Raw genomic sequence first — 18,340 nt, 5'->3', positions numbered from 1 at the left:
GGATCGAGCCCCACATCGGGCTCTCTGCTCAGCAGGGAGCCTGCTTCCTCCTCTCTCTCTGCCTGCCTCTCTGCCTGCTTGTGATCTCTCTGTCAAATAAATAAATAAAATCTTAAAAAAAAAAGATATTGTTAAGCTGATGAAAACAAAAGACACAGATAAAAAAATTACACGACAAAAATGTAATAAAGGAGTCATGTACAGAACATATATACATATATATTTGTAGACTCAATAAGCAAAGAAAAACTAAAAAAAACTAAAAAAAAAGTTCAAAACTTTTGAACAGGTCTTCACAAAGAATGTATGCAGATAGCAAGTAAGAACATGAAAACATACTCTCCTATAAATTAAATGATTAGTCATTAGAAAAATGAAAATTCAAACCTAAATTTGATATATACATATTACTTTATCAGAAGAAAAAAATTATGCAGACACCAAAACCTCTATACAAATGTTTATAGCCATATTATATTTATTATAATAATAACTAATATCTGTGAACCCTTATGTCCTCGTTTATTGAATGATTAAACTAACTGTGGCATATTTATAAAATGCAATATTTCTCAGCCGTAAAAGGAAAGTACTGATACATGCAAGCACATGGCTATATGTCAAATGTATTATACTAAGTGAAAGAAGTCAGATTCAAAGGATAAATTCTATATGATACTCATATAATATTCTGGAAAAGGCAAAATTATAGTGAGAGAAAACAGATCAGGGATTGTTAGGTACAGATGATAATTGAACAGGATTGATTAAAAGAGACAGAAGTAATATCTTGGGAATGATAAATCTGTTATATCTTGATTCTGATGGTGGTTACATGGTTGTGTGCATCTGTGCAAATTTACAAAAGTATCCTAAAAATGGTGAATTTCACTGTATGTAAATTATACCACAGTAAACCTGACCAAAAAATCCAATAAGTATTTGAACTACTAGATGATTTACTAAATGTTGATTTAAAAAATAAAAGAAATATGGATGGTTTCAATTACTAAATTAAGTGTTTATCAAATTATCATTATTTGTAGGCATAAGGGTAAGGAACAAGATAGTAAGCCACAATGTGGGTAGAACTGGGGAGTAAATGGGGCTGTGGTGCGTGGAGGATCAACAGGAGGACCAAATATCAAACTGAAAAAAATATGTTAAAAAAAGGAAGGGTGCCACCACTGTTGAGGGGTCATACCACAAACTAATATTGCTAATACAGCTGCACTGAACATTATTTTCCATACTTCTAGTCCTATTCTGTCTTCTACATTCTTCTACATTTTTCCTTTGCTAGGTGACTATAACCCTTCTACATCTTATTTCTGGTTAGTCTGCCTCCCAAGGTACTGGGGTTGTTTATCTTTTGTTCCATTTCTCAGTATCAGGGTCAGGAGATACCTGAATCTGTTTATTGTAGCCTGCAGTGTCTGAGACTGATTGATGGGTGAGCAGTGCTCTTTTTGTCAATATGTATCCTGTGTCCTATTACAGAAATCACATTGATTCTCATCTCTCCCTTCTCTCTCATTCTTCTCTTTTGTTTTAATTCATAGAACAAGGAGTTATTCCCAGCCAAGATAAGGGGCCACTGCTATATATCTAAAACAACTTACATGATGTATGTGGGATAGGAGGAAGGGTCTTAATTCTAGAAGTTTGTATGTAATCCTTTCATCCATTGTCACTCTCATGTTTGCTTACTAGAAAGGCTTTGGGGAGGGCAGCTAGCTTGTGCCTTGGTGTTGGAGAATGTTGTTGATATCTCTGTTACATATGCTGGCTGAGCAGAATCCCCTTTGTTTCCTTTAGAAAGATAAACACTATTTGATATAACCTCATATTGCTCTGCCTGGTTATTCTGAAAGTCCGTGTTTTCTATTGGCATTTGCCAAGAGTGGATGTACAATTTTCTTCTGGAAATTATAATACCTCCTAAATCTGTTTCCCTTCATAATCATTGGAAATTTTACAGTGAGTTAGATTGGTCAAACAAAAATCAGAGATTTTGCCTTCCAGGGTTTTTTGAGTGTTGGCAATAAAATAAATATGTGCTTATAAATAAAATAGGCAACGAAATATGAAAGACACCTGTTACACTGTCTCTTGGTAATTTTTTTTTAATTTTGGATTTTGCATAAACATTATGAGACATCACAAAAAGCACAAAATTGTGAGCTAGTTGGCTCTAGAACTATCAGCTCCTCCAGTCATAAGTTGCATTATAGTCTTTGAGCTTTTGCACTCTCACCCCTAAACTAAATAATTATGCTTTCCTTAAATAATTTAAATTCAACTCAAATACTAACTGAGATAATATCTGCAAAACTCATAGTGGAGTTCCCAGCACATACTATGTACCTGACAAATACCATTTTCCTTGCCAATGTTAAGTAATCTTGTTTTGTGTAATCAAACTCTTGTGAAGAAAAAAAGCTTAGCAAAAAGTTAAATTTGAATTCATCAAAATTTAAAAAAAAAGACTTTAGCATATACTGCACAAGAATAAAAATCTTATATTTCACTTCTTTCTTTGTAGTTTTCAGAGCTAATATTTTTATTAAAATAATCTTTGCTAATTCAATAATTCTTTAACTTGTACTTAATTTTGCAATATTAAGTGAGTAAAAATTTCCTTCTCTGGTCTGAATTTAAAAAAAAAGAAAAGAAAAACAAATTTTCTGACATTATTGAAAGAGGAGATATCACCAGAATGCAAAAGCAACACTGAGCTTCCAGTGAATGTATACACAATATTACATAAGATTTTTATTGCCCCAGACTTGTAAAAATGGTATGATTTTTGTCAAAAGCGCCCTACTCAATTGGGAAATGTCATGTTTATAACATATACTCAAAACCACAATTATTCATCTTCCCATCTCTTGTTCTACTAGAATCTATCTGACATTCATTAAAGTTGGGATAGCAACTCAGTCATCAGTTGTAGAAACATTATTTCCTACAAAATCATTTTATTCATTTAAATATAGGAACACAAGAATAAATTCATTTCTGCTGTCCTAAATGTGAAATGGAGTTTATGAAAATGTAGCTCATATTTCCTGATTTTAGCTCAGAGAATCTAGTTAACTGAATAGCTACTGCACTCATATTCCCATTTGAACACAATGATTCAGAATTGGTTATAATATTTTAGAATTTCATTTTTTAATCTTAATCACTTTAAAAGTAATTAGGAGGACTCCATCGTAAATGTGCTAATTGTTATTGTCTGTATAACCTGTGGGTGTTTACACATTTTGTGTCAACAAGGATGAACTTTACTTACGTGATAAGAAAGTGACTAATGAAATGCAGGTGGCATTAAAGATTAATGGTGCTATCTTGCATGCTTGAGCAAAGCCTTAAGCTTGAAAGTATATAACATGCAAGATAGCCTTTAATTGCTAAAATTTTAAAACTTGTCACCCTAAATAAATAAAATTATTTTGGATTTGTGACAAAACTATTTTGTACAGAAAATATTTCATGCTGATATTTAACGTTCAAAAATAAGATTTGTCAAGATATATACATTTTTATTTTATTTTTTTTTAAACTTCTTTTTTTTTTTAAGATTTTATTTATTTGACAGAGAGAGAGAGAGATCACAAGTAGGCAGAGAGGCAGGCAGAGAGAGAGAGGGAAGCAGGCTCCCGGCTGAGCAGAGAGCCCGATGTGGGGCTTGATCCCAGGACCCTGAGACCATGACCTGAGCCGAAGGCAGAGGCTTTAACCCACTGAGCCACCCAGGCGCCCCAAGATATATACATTTTTATAATACCACCATTCTACACAAATACTATAAATTGGTTCAGCACAAATCTTTTCCATGAAGATATTGTCAAAACAACCTTAATAGATCTTGCAAATTCAACTTTAAAAAAAAAATCCGAACTGTAGGATTAAATAAAATGAATATGTCTGTAGGAATATTAAAATATTAGGCCAGACATAGGCTTATGTAAGATGCTATTTAATTTAGACATATTTACCATCTTAAATGATTATATTTCTTATGGTATGTGGGGTTAAAATTTTTAAATATTCTAGGGCACCTGGGTGGCTTAGTGGGTTAACCCTCTGCTTTCACCTCTGGTCATGATCTCAGTGTCCTGGGATCAAGCCCCACATCGGACTTTCTGCTCAGGGGGGAACCTGCTTCCCCCTCTCTCTCTGCCTGTCTACTTGTGATCTATCTCTCTCTGTCAGACAAATAAATAACATTTTTAAATTTTTAAAATATTCTATAATCTAGTCTTCTACATTGATAAAAAATGTGTGGATAGTAATTTAATCTCAAATTCTTTAGATGTTTTAATATATAAAATGATAGGTAATTTTAAAGCTAAAACTATCTCCCAATGTTTACACACTAAATTATTAAAATTGTGACATATTTTACTCACCTTTGTAAAAAATGTTACTTATCAACTCATATACTATGTGAACTAAATTGAAAAGACAAGCACATTCATAGTATAAGCTGCCCAGCGTAGAGTTTTCCATGATGGCAGTGGATATCTCTACTGCAAATTTATCCCAGGAACCAGTCTGGAAAAGGGAATGCAGCCACAGGAATCAATCATTAAGGTGGAGGGAAGGAATAAAGTAGAGATGTCTTGGAGAATGTAAAGTTGTCCAGCTCAGAGCATTGTTGCCAGTGGGCACAGCTATGAACAGCTCTAGTCCCTGCAGTATGCTGAATGGAGGTATGCTGAATGGGCAGCCCCATGGTTACCGTGGCTACACTGAGAATAAGTCTAGACTTGTGCAAACACATTAGTACTTGTAGACTATTTCTGAGTTTTTTCTTTATTATCTCTGAACATAGAGTTTTTATTCCTTTAATTCATTAGAAGACTTCTTTCAGCTGTACTAAAGGAAACAGAGGTATAAACCCTAGTGAAGCTTTTGTAGGAGCAGCAGTTGGAGGGAGAGCCAGAATTCCTTACTTGAATCTAGTATAGAACTAACAGCATCAGAAGACTCTTAGAGATGACTGTGTTCAGTGGGGTAATGCTCTCATGAAGGTATCGGGAACACAATGAAGCCCGATGGCTTGAGCAGTAATGTGTAGAAGACTCTGTGGCTTGAAAAAGCACCTGGGTAGTGAAATGGGATATTTCAAAGGGAGTGTTGTTTACTTGCATTAAGACGAAAATCCTTATCATATGTACATATTAATTACATTCTACTGATTGCATCACATATGAACAGAATTATGATCTCTATTGGAAGTCTACTCTATTTAAAGGATCCAGAAACACTATATACACGTCATGTAAAATTAGAAGTGTTCCATTTGTACACAGTGCAAAAATTCATTCTTTCCAAGTCTATTAGTGAAATGCGTAGATTTTTTTCACCTTAATAATATAAAGTTTCAGTTTTCTTCACTCCAGTTCATTTGCCTGAGGAAAATTCAGATCCCACGTATGTTTTTCTCTATTTTATTCATTTTACATCAAATGAATTAAGCCCAAAATGTATTACATTTTTGGTAGGGTTTAATTATCTGTCAGATTTAGCATGGGTTAACTTTGGGTACAGTAATAGAAGAGTTGTAATAGAAAAAAAATTGGTTTTGGGGCCACCTGGGTGGCTCAGTCAGTTAAGTGTCTGCCTTCAGCTTAGGTCATGGTTTTCTTTCAGTACTATGTTGATCAACAGTGGTGACAGTGTACTTCCCTGTCTTGTTCCTGACCTTGGGAGAAAGCTCTTAGTTTTTCCCCATTGAGGATAATATAGCTGTGACTCTTTCTTATATGGCCTTTATGTTATTTAGGTATCTCTACCCCTACTTTCTTGAGGGTATTCATCAAGAATGGATGCTGTATTTTGTCAAATGTTTTTCCTGTGTCTATTGAGTGGATCATACTGTTCTTATTCTTTCTTTTATTAATGTGGTGTATCATGTTGATTGATTTGTGGATGTTGAACTATCGCTGAAGCCCAGGAATAAATCCTACTTGGTCCTGGTGAATAATCCTTTTAATGTACTGTTGAATTTGATTAGCAAGTATCCCATTGAGAATTTTTGCATCTATGTTCATCAGGGATATTAGTCTGTAATTCTCCTTTTTAGTGGGTCTTTGTCTAATTTTGGATCAAGGTAATGCTGGCCTTATTGAATAAATTTGGAAGTTTCCCTTCCACTTTTACTTTTCAGAACAGCTTCAGAAGAATAGTCATTAATTCTTTAAATGTTTGGTAGAACTCTGCTGGGAAGCCAACAGATCCTGGAGTTTTGTTTGTTGGGAGATTTTTGACTACTGATTTAATTTTATCACTGGTCATGGGTCTGTTTAAATTTTCTGTTTCTGTTTCTCTTTTCTTTTTTGTAAGTCTAATTAAGTAGTTATCAATTTTGTTAATTCTTTCAAAGGACCAGCTCCTAGTTTTGTTCATCTATTTTACAGTTTTGTTTTTATCTCTATATCATTTATTGCCACTCTAATCTTAATTATTTCCCTTCTAGTCTTAGCCTCACTAATCAGACAATGAAAAGAAATAAAAAAGCATCCAAATTGGCAAAGAAGAAGAAGTCGAATTTTCACTATTTGCAGAAAACATGATACTCTATGTAGAAAACCTGAAAGATTCCACCCAAAAATTGCTAGAACTGATAGACCAATTCAGCAAAGTCACAGTATATAAAATCAACCTACAGAAATCTGTTGCATTTCTATACACCAATAATGAACCAGCAGAAAAAGAAATCAAAAGATCAATCCCATTTACAATTGCACCAAAAACCATAAGATACCTAGCAATAAACCTAACCAAAGAGGTAAAAGATCTGTATTCTGAAAATAATAGAGTGGTTATGAAAGAAATTGAAGAGGACACAAAGAAGTGGAAAACATTCCATGCTTATGGATTGGAAGAATAAATATTTTTAAAATATCGATATTTACACAATTTACACATTCAATACAATCCGTATTCAATGCAATGATAAGACTATCATTTTTCACAGAGCTAGAACAAACAATCCTAGAATTTGTATGGAACTACAAAAAACACCAAATTGCCAAAACAACATTTAAAAAGAAAAGCAAGGCTGGAGGCATCATAATTCCACACTTCAAGATAAATTACAAAGCCGTAGTGATCTAGACAGTATGGTACTGGTCTAAAAACAGACACATAGGTCAATGGAACAGAACAGACAATCCAGAAATGGACCCACAATTGTACAGCCAACTAATCTTTGACAAAGTAGAAAGAATATCCAGTAGAAAATATAGACAGTCTCTTCAACAAATGGTGTTGGGAAAACAGGACAACAATATGCTGAAGAATGAAACTGGACCACTTTCTTATACTGCACACAAAAATAAATCCAAAATGGATGAAAGATCTAAATGTAAGACAGGAATCCATCAAAATCCTAGAGGAGAACACAGGCAGTAACCACTCTGACCTTGGCAGCAGCAACTTCTTACTAGACATGCCTCTTGAGGCCAGAGGGGGGAAAAAAAAATTAAAATGAACTATTGGGATTTCATAAAGCAAAAAGCTTCTTCACAGTGAAGGAAACAATCAACAAAACTAGAAGTCAACTGTTGGACTAGGAGAAGATATTTGCAAATGACATATCCAATAAAAGTTTTGTATAAAAATACAACTACTATATGACCCAGAAGTTGCACTAGTAAGTATTTACCCTAAGGATACAAAAATGCTAATTTGAAGAAGTGCATGCACCCCAATGATTATAGCAGCATTACCAACAATAGGCAAATTATGGAAGAACCCAAATGTCTATTACTGAATGGGTAAAGAAGAGGTGGTATATATATATATATAACTCAGCAATCCAAAAGTATGGAATCTTGCCATTTGCAATAACATGGGTAGAACAAGAGTGTATTACATGAAGCAGAATAATTGAGTCAGATAAAAGCAAATATAATATAGTTTCATTCATATGTGGAATTTAAGAAACAAAGCAGATGGAAATAGGGAAAGGAAAAATAAGATAAAAGCAGGGAGGGAGACAAACAATAAGAGACTTTTATTTTTTTATTTATTTTTTAAAGATTATTTATTTATTTATTTCACAGAGATCACAAGTAGGCAGAGAGGCAGGCAGAGAGGGAGAGGAGGAAGCAGGCTCCCTGCTGAGCAGAGAGCCTGATGTGGGGCTTAATCCTGGGACTCTGAATCCTGACCTAAGCCGAAGACAGAGGTTTTAACCCACTGAGCCACGCAGGTGCCCGAATAAGAGACTTTTAAATATAGAGAACAAACTGAGGGCTGATGGAGACGAGGTGGGTGGAGGATGGGGTAATTGAGTGATGGATGGGCATTAAGGAGGGCGATTGTTGGGATGAGCACTGAGTGTTATATGTAAGTGATGAATCACTAAATTCCTCTCCTGAAACCAATGCTACACTATATATTTAACCAACTTGAATTTAAATTAAAAAAAGAAGAAAAGAAAAAAAGAAAAAGATATTTTTTGGTTATTTCTTCTGTTTACTAGAATGACACTTGAACATTACCCTCCATTAGAAGGACTGTAGTTTGAAAGTAACATAAGTAAATTAACATAGATGAAATTGATAAGATTTATAACAGAGCTTAAAATTTTCCTATATTGGGAATAAGTGAAGGAGTCAGACACTAAAGTGATGAAAAGAGAATTCCTGAAGAGTCATAAAAGAATGCACCAATATATAAAAACATATTTATCTTTCTGGGACACCTGGGTGGCTCAGTCAGTTAAGCATCTGCTTTCAACTCAGGTCATAGCTCTAGAGTCCTGGATCAAGATCTCATCAGGCTCCCTGCTCAGTGTGGAGTCTGCTTCTCTCTCTGACCCTCCCCTCCTCTTGTGCTCTCTCTCTCTCTCTCTCTCACTTTCTCTCAAATAAATAAATAAATAAATAAAATATATATTTTTTTAAAAAAAGGTATATTCTTTTTTCTGTCCTTTTTTCATCATTCCAATATGACAATATCTGTGAAACAAATTGTTAGACTTTATTTTATTTTACATAGAGCACCTCTGAAGCTTATACAGTCCTGCAAGGAAATGACAGTATAACTATATTCCCAATAAAGAAATTGACCATAGATGTGTTTATTCATATTCCCTAAATCTATCTAACCATTCATAGGTTTGAGTATAGGGCAGTGACAAAGCCCAGGGTAAGTATTCCAACCCAAATTTGATCTACAAAGCTTTAGATATGATGAGTGGTCAGTAAAGATATATTACTAAAAATTAATGTGTTAAATACTTCATTTAAAAAGGCACATTTTTGGGGCGCCTGGGTGGCTCAGTGGGTTAAAGCCTCTGCCTTTGGCTCAGGTCATGATCCCAGGGTCCTGGGATCGAGCCCCGCATCGGGCTCTCTCCTCAGTGGGAAGCCTGCTTCTCCCTCTCTCTCTCTGCCTGCCTCTCTGCCTACTTGTGGTTTCTGTCTGTCAAATAAATAAATAAAATCTTTAAAAAAAAAATAAAAATAAAAAGGCACATTTTTCTAGTTGTGTGCTTTAACCCATGAGACTCTGACTCGACCATGAAATTCACTACTATTTTCTTGTTTATGATTTTCTTCCAAGACTTTGTTAATTTTATGATTCCCTATAAAATTAACTATGTTAATTTTATGATTCCCTATTTACTTCACTTCTCTGTATGGCCCCTCTACATGTTTTAATGTTGGTGATATAGTCCCCCTTTTTAATACTACCTCAATATAAATGAAATGAACAAATGTAGAATCAGTAAATTTGTTGATTGAATATTTTCAAGGCCCTAGAGTTAACTTGTACTTCTTCAAGACTCAGCTGTATGCAGTAGTAAATATGTCAGTTTAGATCACAAGGCATAGCAACAAGAGTGCCTTTCCTTGGATCCAAGGATATTTCATGGCATACCTTTCTTCTTTTTTGTCTTTTCTTCTCTGTCTTAGAGTAAAATTTGTGCTGAAATTACAAATCTTTGAAATTAGAAATTATATATATCTGTCTTTCTCCTTTACCCACTCTCAATGTCTAGACAGATAAGAGAGTTAAATTACCTTACCTAAAGTAACTCATATGGATTACTGAGATTCAGACCCTATTCTCAAAGATCCACAAGGCTCTATGTCCTTTGCTTTACATCATAGTTTGTTGAGAGCTTATAAGCTTAAAAGACTGTAAAATTTGATCATGTCATGGTTCTCATTACTGACAGAAAATGTTATTTCATTTGGTTCTAAAGTCCTATTAATTTTTACTCAGTTTTTGGTCGAGTTCTCAAGAAAATACATTTAAATAGCACAGGATCAAACCAGTACTTCCTTCAGGAACAGCCTTGTGGGATATGTACTAGCCTCATTTATTCTCCTTTCAAGCCATTATTGTTTCCAATATCTGAAATCTAAGAATTTTTAGCATATTTTCAGAATTAACATGACAAAGAGCTTCTTTTTCTATGTCTCTGTTCTTCAATTCTGCCACTGTGTTTATAAGATTCCTTGAAACTATACATTATACAAATAGATTTAAGAGATTTTTGTTTTGTTTTATATATTTAAGATAGACTTTAAGTTTCGTGTGTCTGTAATAAGATTAGAATAAAAAACAATGACAGACACCTGATTTATATTCATAGTTATAAACTATTGCTTCTATTTTAATGTGATGATAATTTCATATGGGATTTGGCTCTTTCAAATACCAGGTCCAACTTTCTCCCCTCTCCAGATAACACAACATTTATATTTTTATTTCCTAGGAGAGATATAATGACAAGCCAAAAAAAAAAAAATATGGTCTTATTTGATAATAAGTATATGCTACACCAGCTGGGACTGTCTTCTGGGAGACAAAGTGGGTCAGCACATTGTCTCATCATCACTTCTGTTCTCCAACAAACCCACCTGGCTTGTCGGCCAAGGAAAAACACTTGATGGGCCTTTGGTAACAAATTCCAGTACCAGAAAGACAACTGTTCAATTTTGAGTCCTGGTTAAGTTTTATTCTCAAATTTAATATTACCACCTTCAGCAAACCTCTTTTAGAGGACTCTTTTACTGATGAGATACTTAATCAGGGGGCAGTATTGTACAGTGGGGAGATAATGGGATGTGGAATTAGGCTGGCCTGATTGTAAATCCTGACTGGAACACTTATATTCTCAGAGTAGCTTCCATGCTAATTTACAGTCATTGTCACTTAATGAATTGTAGGCATATGGCATGCATTGTGTAAAGGTTTGACATGAATTAACTCATGTATCCTACATCCATAATGTAATAAACACTTTAGTATCTCTCTCATTTACACATAAAAAAAAAAACAAACAGCAAACAAAAAACTGAGTGGTTGATTTGATTGTCCAAGGCCCATTGTTCTCAAAGAGCTGAGGAGGGATTTAAACTCTGACATTCTGACTCCAGTTTTGTCTTTAATAGAAATAACATTAGCATATATACAACTTCACTGGCTTAACAGAAGCAGAAACTGGCTTGACATGATTGCATGAATGACAGTTAGATAGGTAAATAAAAAAAGAAAGAGGTAGAGAGAGAAAGGATTTAAATATTTTACATCTTTCTTTTCCTTAGGAGAATTTAGAACAAATAATAAAGTCCATGACTAAAGTATGATCCACAATGAAATAACCTTATCCCCTGACCTTCATGACAATAGTATTTAATTGCATATCTGTTGTACCATTTTATCAATATTACAAATTAATACATATGTTAATCAACTATAAGAAAATATTTTTTTAAAAATTCCAAGGGATATCTATTTTTATCTTTATAACAAAATGATAAAATAATATGTAAGCCAAACAACATTGTAAAATATTTGTTAATATCTAACATAATAAAGTAGACAAAAAAAATACCCACAAAAAAAGAGAAATGTCCATATAGAAGTTGAAATTCAAAGCTTAGTTTGTTGGTCTGTACTACTGGATTGGTCTTTAAGCAGAGCTCTTGATGTTAAAGAAGGCTAATTCAAGTTGTGTCTCATGAAATTAATCAACATATTCATATTCCGGAAAGTTATACTAGGAATGATGGTAGCTGTTCATAATTTTATGAGAATACTTATTATTGCTTCTTAGGAAATCAGTTTTCCATTGAAATAATATCTTGTTTAAATTTTCATGAACAAATTTGTATCTATTGAAATAGTTCCAGTCTTTAAAAAAAGTTATGATTTTTATTTGCAGTTGGATTTGTATTTTGAAAATGCATGCTGATTGATATTATTAAGATTCATCATTCCGGAACTCTTTTCAAAATAAGTATGTTCAACTACAATTCTATATAATTTTTGGCTGGGTAACAAATTTATGTCATTGAATTTTTCCCCAAATTTGTACTATTATGTGCTTGGCTTCATTAGTGACATTTTTGGCAATGAAAATGATTATTCTTCCTTTAGTATTTTATGAAAAAGTGAAAATAATTGTCTTTATTTTTGTGCTCAAAGTGTGATGGATAGTTATTTCCTAAAAGCACCTGACTTGTTTTTATCTATGTAATAGCCCTACAAGGCAAATGGAGAATTGAAATAAATATTTTTTTTAAAGATTTTATTTATTTATTTGTCAGAGAGAGCGAGGAAGAGAGAGCGAGCACAGGCAGACAGAATGGCAGGCAGAGGCAGAGGGAGAAGCAGGTTCCCTGACGAGCAAGGAGCCCGATGTGGGACTCGATCCCAGGACGCCGGGATCATGACCTGAGCCGAAGGCAGCTGCTTAACGAACTGAGCCACCCAGGCGTCCCTGAAATAAATATTTTTGACTACAATGACAAAGATTCCATATATCTGAAATCTCATATTGTTAGATTGGTTTTTCTGACTCTTTATGTATAATACCACTAACTACATAATTATTTATCTTTATAAAATACTTTTTCATTTTTATAGTTTATGTGAAATACAACTCATTTATATTTTAAAGCATAAACACTACTTAAATCCTTGATAGCAAGTGGTATAATATTCTTGTTCAACACATTTTATTTATCTTTTATTATAAGTTAAATAACTTTTTCTAAAGTTCTCATGATTAATGAATTATTTGTTAATTTGTTTAGGGTATATTTATGATTTATATATTTACAAGAAATTTACAAGAAATGATAATAATGCCATTTGTGAATAATAGTTGCTATAATAGCATAATATGGTCCTGACATTCTAAAGTCTCCACCCCTCTACTAATCTTATGATGGTTTAAAAAAAAAAATGGCAGATAATAATTGATCTGAATAGCAGTTAGTCTTGGAAAATGCAGTCTCTTGAAAATGCTTTATATTTAATCAATTTTGATTGCCATAACTACTTGAAAGAATGAGTCATTTCTAGTTGTATCTTTCTAAATATGTCTGCTTTGTGGTCTTCCCTTGCTCAAATGTCTTTAATTCAATGGATTTTCGTATTAAGGACACTGGCTTACAAGGTGATTTTGTTTCTTTTGTTTTTTTTTCCTTAAAGATTTTATTTATTTGAGAGAGAGAGAGCATGAGCAAGTGGAGGAGAGGCAGAGGGAAAGAGAAAATCTCAAGCAGACTCTGCACTGAGCATGAAGCCTGAAATAGACCTCTATCTCACGACCCTGACATCATGACCTGATCCAAAATCAAGAGTCAGATGCTTCACCAAGTGAGCCACCCAGGCTACCCTGCAAGATGTTTTTGTAAGTCCAGAGAGATCCTATCACTTGGACTTGGATATGAGCCTAGAAGCCAACACATCCTAGATATGTTCACTTCCCTGTGCCACAGAGAATGTCTCTGATAAGACAAAGAAATTGGAATGGTAATATCAACTACTAGAAAAATATCTAGGGATTCCAATATAAGATAAGAAGTACAAAAAGATGAGATTTGAAAACATTTTGAGACTATATACACATTATCTGTGCAGAGGAATGGAGTAGAAATTCAGTAATATACAAGTTCTAGAAATATACTTAAAGTAGAACGGCCAATGTGTGTAAGACTAAAACCAGATGTGATTTTCCTAAATCTGAAGCCTCCTGTAAAGCCTTTGTTGAATTTCAGTTATTCAGCAAATTGCCAAGGTTAGGCAACTTGAATAGCTCCAGTTGGGGATTGTTGCTTCAGTAAATAAGTATCATTCAACAGATGTCCCTATCATCTGGAAGGCACTAGCTATCATTTCATTTCCAAACACTGTCCTCATCCCCTAGATATTCCTTGGTCCCAGAAACTTAGCATAAATATTACCCCACATAGAGGCTGCCTTAACTACACTGGCTCCCTAGAATTAGATTCTTTTTTGCACGTAACACTTACCTATTGCTATAGATTGTATTATTTTTCCCATTATGATGCCTTATTGAATTAAGATTCATTTTAACTTGTTTTGGTCATTGAAATGGGAATGGGAATGACATATATCACATTTAAGAGCTATTGTTGATTTTTAAAAAAGATTTTATTTATTTATTTGTCAGGGAGAGATAATGAGAGGGCACGAGCTGGTGGAGTGGCAGATAGAGGGAGAATCAGGTTCTACACTGAGCAAAGAGCCCAATGCAGGGACTCAATTCCAGGATGCTGGGATCATGACCCAAGAGGAAGGCAGACTCTTAACCAACTGAGCCCCCCAGGCATATTCATACTATTGATTTTTATCCCTGGTTTTCTCCTCTTATGCAGTGTAATTGGCAACACTTCAGATGGGATTTACTACTTTAGTGCAGGTCCTGAAACAAAAGATACATGGGAGCAAAACCACAGCTTTCCCACAGTGATAGATGATATAAGCAAATTAAACAATTATGGCTATAATCCTTTGAGATTCCAGGATTGTTTGTTACTGCAATATAATTTAACAAAAACTGACTGATTCCATTGCCTCAATTTATTAATTTAGTTCTTACTGGATTTTTATTGCTACAAAATAACCCACATCATTTAGCACATAATTTTAGCTATACTTAGCTTGTGATTGTTGCATTTTGTGTACTATTTATTTTGTCACAATAATGTGATTTGTTTTATATATTTCAAATTAAGTCTTAGTTAATCATTGTGATACTCTAACGGTCACAAAATTATTACTTTATAGAGCTAGGACTTGAATCCAAATATGGGTAATGCTAACATTACAAGATTTGCTCTATCATACAAATAGAAGATGTTCAAGTATTTGTTGAATAAAGGAGTTAATGAAAGAATGAATTGTTGAGACTATTCTATGTCACTTTGTATTTTTACTAGTCTTAGACTGAGAGACTAGAATCATGAACAACTCATGATATGGTAGAAGGCACAGTAGGATAAAACAGATTTGTTTCTCTTACAAGGTCTGACCAGTCCCAGTCATTTAAATTCTTAATCTCAGTTACCCATCATAATTTTAAGGGCAAAATATGACAAAGATACAGTGCTCCTCCATCTTTCTAAGTGCTTTAATGGAATTGTATAAATGTTAAATAGTGTTTTATCGTAAAAGTGGTGTAAGACTATGCTTTTATTTGCAAAAATAATTAAATTTTAATAATGCAACCAATAAAATAATTTATTATAGCCAATTATATTTCAGTGAATGAATGACAACCTTTTCCCTTTAGGACAACTCAAGTAGCAAATTGATGGTGTGCAGTGCATTTCATGGATCAAGAGATAGTATGAGTCATATAAGCACTTCTGTTAGAAAATCTTCCCCGGAGAGTTAATTTATATTCACTGCACCAATGTTCCTGTTGCTTTGAGTTGGCAAGTAGACTCTTAGATTTTTTTCCTCCAATATAATCTACCACCATGAATTCTAAGTTGAAACTGATTTCTAAGTATGTACAGATATTTGTTCATGAAAATGTGCATTTGAAAAATAAAATATTGATTCAGTATTAGAAGTTATGCAATTTCAAGTCAGCAATACGTCAGGAGCTTATTATATTAAGAAAAGTGGACTCTCTTAAAATGAATCTTTCTTAAAATGATTGATTATATAAATTCAAATAACTTTTGCAAGTTTGTAAATTACTCCTAGGAAATAAAATATATGCTTTTTTGAAAAGTCTCTAACTCTTAAAGCCCTTTATTATGCTGCAAAGGATGTTTGCTAACTTGAATACTAATTCCAATGCTTGCACAAGAGCCTGGTAATATTAGTAATCATCTCTCATACTTACATGGAACTTTATAGTTTAGAAAGATCTTATTCCTATATTATTTCAGTTGACCTTAATTGAAACTTTAGGTATGAATAGAAGTTAAATACATATTTCAACATGAAGTGAAGTCTTCTTTTTTAATGAAGAGAAAACTATTGGTCTGTTCCTCTCGTTTCTCTGAGCCTGAAAACTATCTATAGGTTCTTGATCTATTTTCAGAAGTCTCAAATTATACATTTATTTGGTTTTCCAATACAGAAAAACTAGAGGAAATAGGAAATAATAATAATAATAATAAATATTTTATTACAGGTGCAATGTTAAGAACTACACAAGAATTAGCACATTTCATGCACATTAAAAATGCATGAGATGCAGCTAAGAACTATTACTTATCCACTCAATGAATGAAGACTCTGAAACTAGGAAGTCACTAATAATTTGTTCAAAATCTTATAGCTAATGAGAAAAGAAATGCAATTGGAATCCCATTCCTCCTATCAGTATTTGATGACATTATTACATTCTTCTCTGTAAACTACTAAAAATGAAAAGAAAACCTAAAATGAGCCAATAATCAAGATACCCTGAAAACTAGCAGTATACTTTTTAGAGGCATTTTATTCCGGGATTTCTAAGGAGTACATTAGGCTTTTCCTGACATCTGGATGTTTATACTGCACATCATCATTCTTAGTAGTCAGTTCTTTTGAATTCTGCATCGCCCAGGATCCATTCCTTATCCAATTTAAATGACCTTAATGGGTCTATTGTGACAGTGTTACAATCTTAATGGTGTTAGAGAGCAGGCAGAACTTTCCAGGCAAGTTAGACTAGGCTTAATTATTCATAAGACTTTTCAAAGAAAAACACTAAGTTTAAATGACTTCAAAGAAACAAATATTTTATGGAAGTTCGTGTTTCTTGTTTTTATTGCATTTTATCAGAACACTGCATAGAAGAGATCTTCCTATGTAATTAATGTTTCAGTTTACCTGTAAATAGATTGTTTCTCCTCAGGGTAAAACACGACTGATGCACTAAAAGCACAAGAGACTGACAGGGCGTATAAGTTATACAAACAGCAAAATATGAAAAGGTCCAAGAATATTTATTTTAATAAATTACTTGTTTCTTCTGGCAGAAATGATACCTACTATAAAGAATTTAGGAATGTTAGAAATGTAAATTATTTCAAACGTCACCCCTGAAATACACACAGTTATCAACACATGGTTGTTTGCCTCTAGTTTTTTTTCTTGCAATTTAAACAAAATGGTTAACATAAAATAAATAATAAATCATTATTTGTCTCATAACTTTTAATTGTGCACTTTTATACCAGCTTTTCCAACGTCATTAAGTTTTTTAAAAATATATTAATGGCTTTATGCTAAAGTATTCTATGGGTAAATCATCAGATATTTAGTGTAGTTTCTTATAATTGGACATTTGAGTCATTTTCAAACAACTGTATACTTTTTTTTTTAAAGATTTTATTTGTTTATTTGACAGAGAGAGATCACAAGTAGACAGAGAGGCAGGCAGAGAGAGAGAGAGAGAGAGAGAGAGAGAGAGAAGCAGGCCCCCCGCTGAGCAGAGAGCCTGATGCAGGACTCGATCCCAGGACCCTGAGATCATGACCTGAGCCGAAGGCAGCGGCTTAACCCACTGAGCCACCCAGGCACCCCAAACAACTGTATACTTAAACTTCTGTTTCATTTTATTTTCTAGTACTACAGTACACTTCCAAAGCTAAAAACTATGGATTTTTAAGCCTCCACATACACAGTGGAAAATAGCTTTCCAGAAAGATGGTATTTATTTACAAATAATATTAATCTTATAAGTAACATTTTACAAATTACATAAAACCTTTTAACTCTAGACTTGTTTCTTTAAGCTAATCCAACTCCCACTTGCACAATCTAGGGCTTCAGTTAAATTAGTATTTTCTACCCAGATCTGTATTTTACTGTGCTCTAACTTGTACAGCCATGAACATATATTCTTCATAACCAGATGGAAAATTATTAGCCTGATTATTGACATTAAAGAAACTGAGACTCAGAGTTGAACTTTTCCTAAGACTCACAGTGGTATGATATAGGGCTAAAACTGAATCTATGACTTTTTTCCCCCATGATATTTGGGCTGTCTCTAACTGCATCTTCCACTAACTAAGTATCAGAACATACGGACACGCACACA

This window comes from Lutra lutra, chromosome 2 (genome assembly GCF_902655055.1).
Source record: "Lutra lutra chromosome 2, mLutLut1.2, whole genome shotgun sequence".
NCBI classification, from domain to species: Eukaryota; Metazoa; Chordata; class Mammalia; order Carnivora; family Mustelidae; genus Lutra; species Lutra lutra.
The sequence above is the reverse complement of the archived record's forward strand: the minus strand, read 5'-3'. Positions refer to the sequence as shown.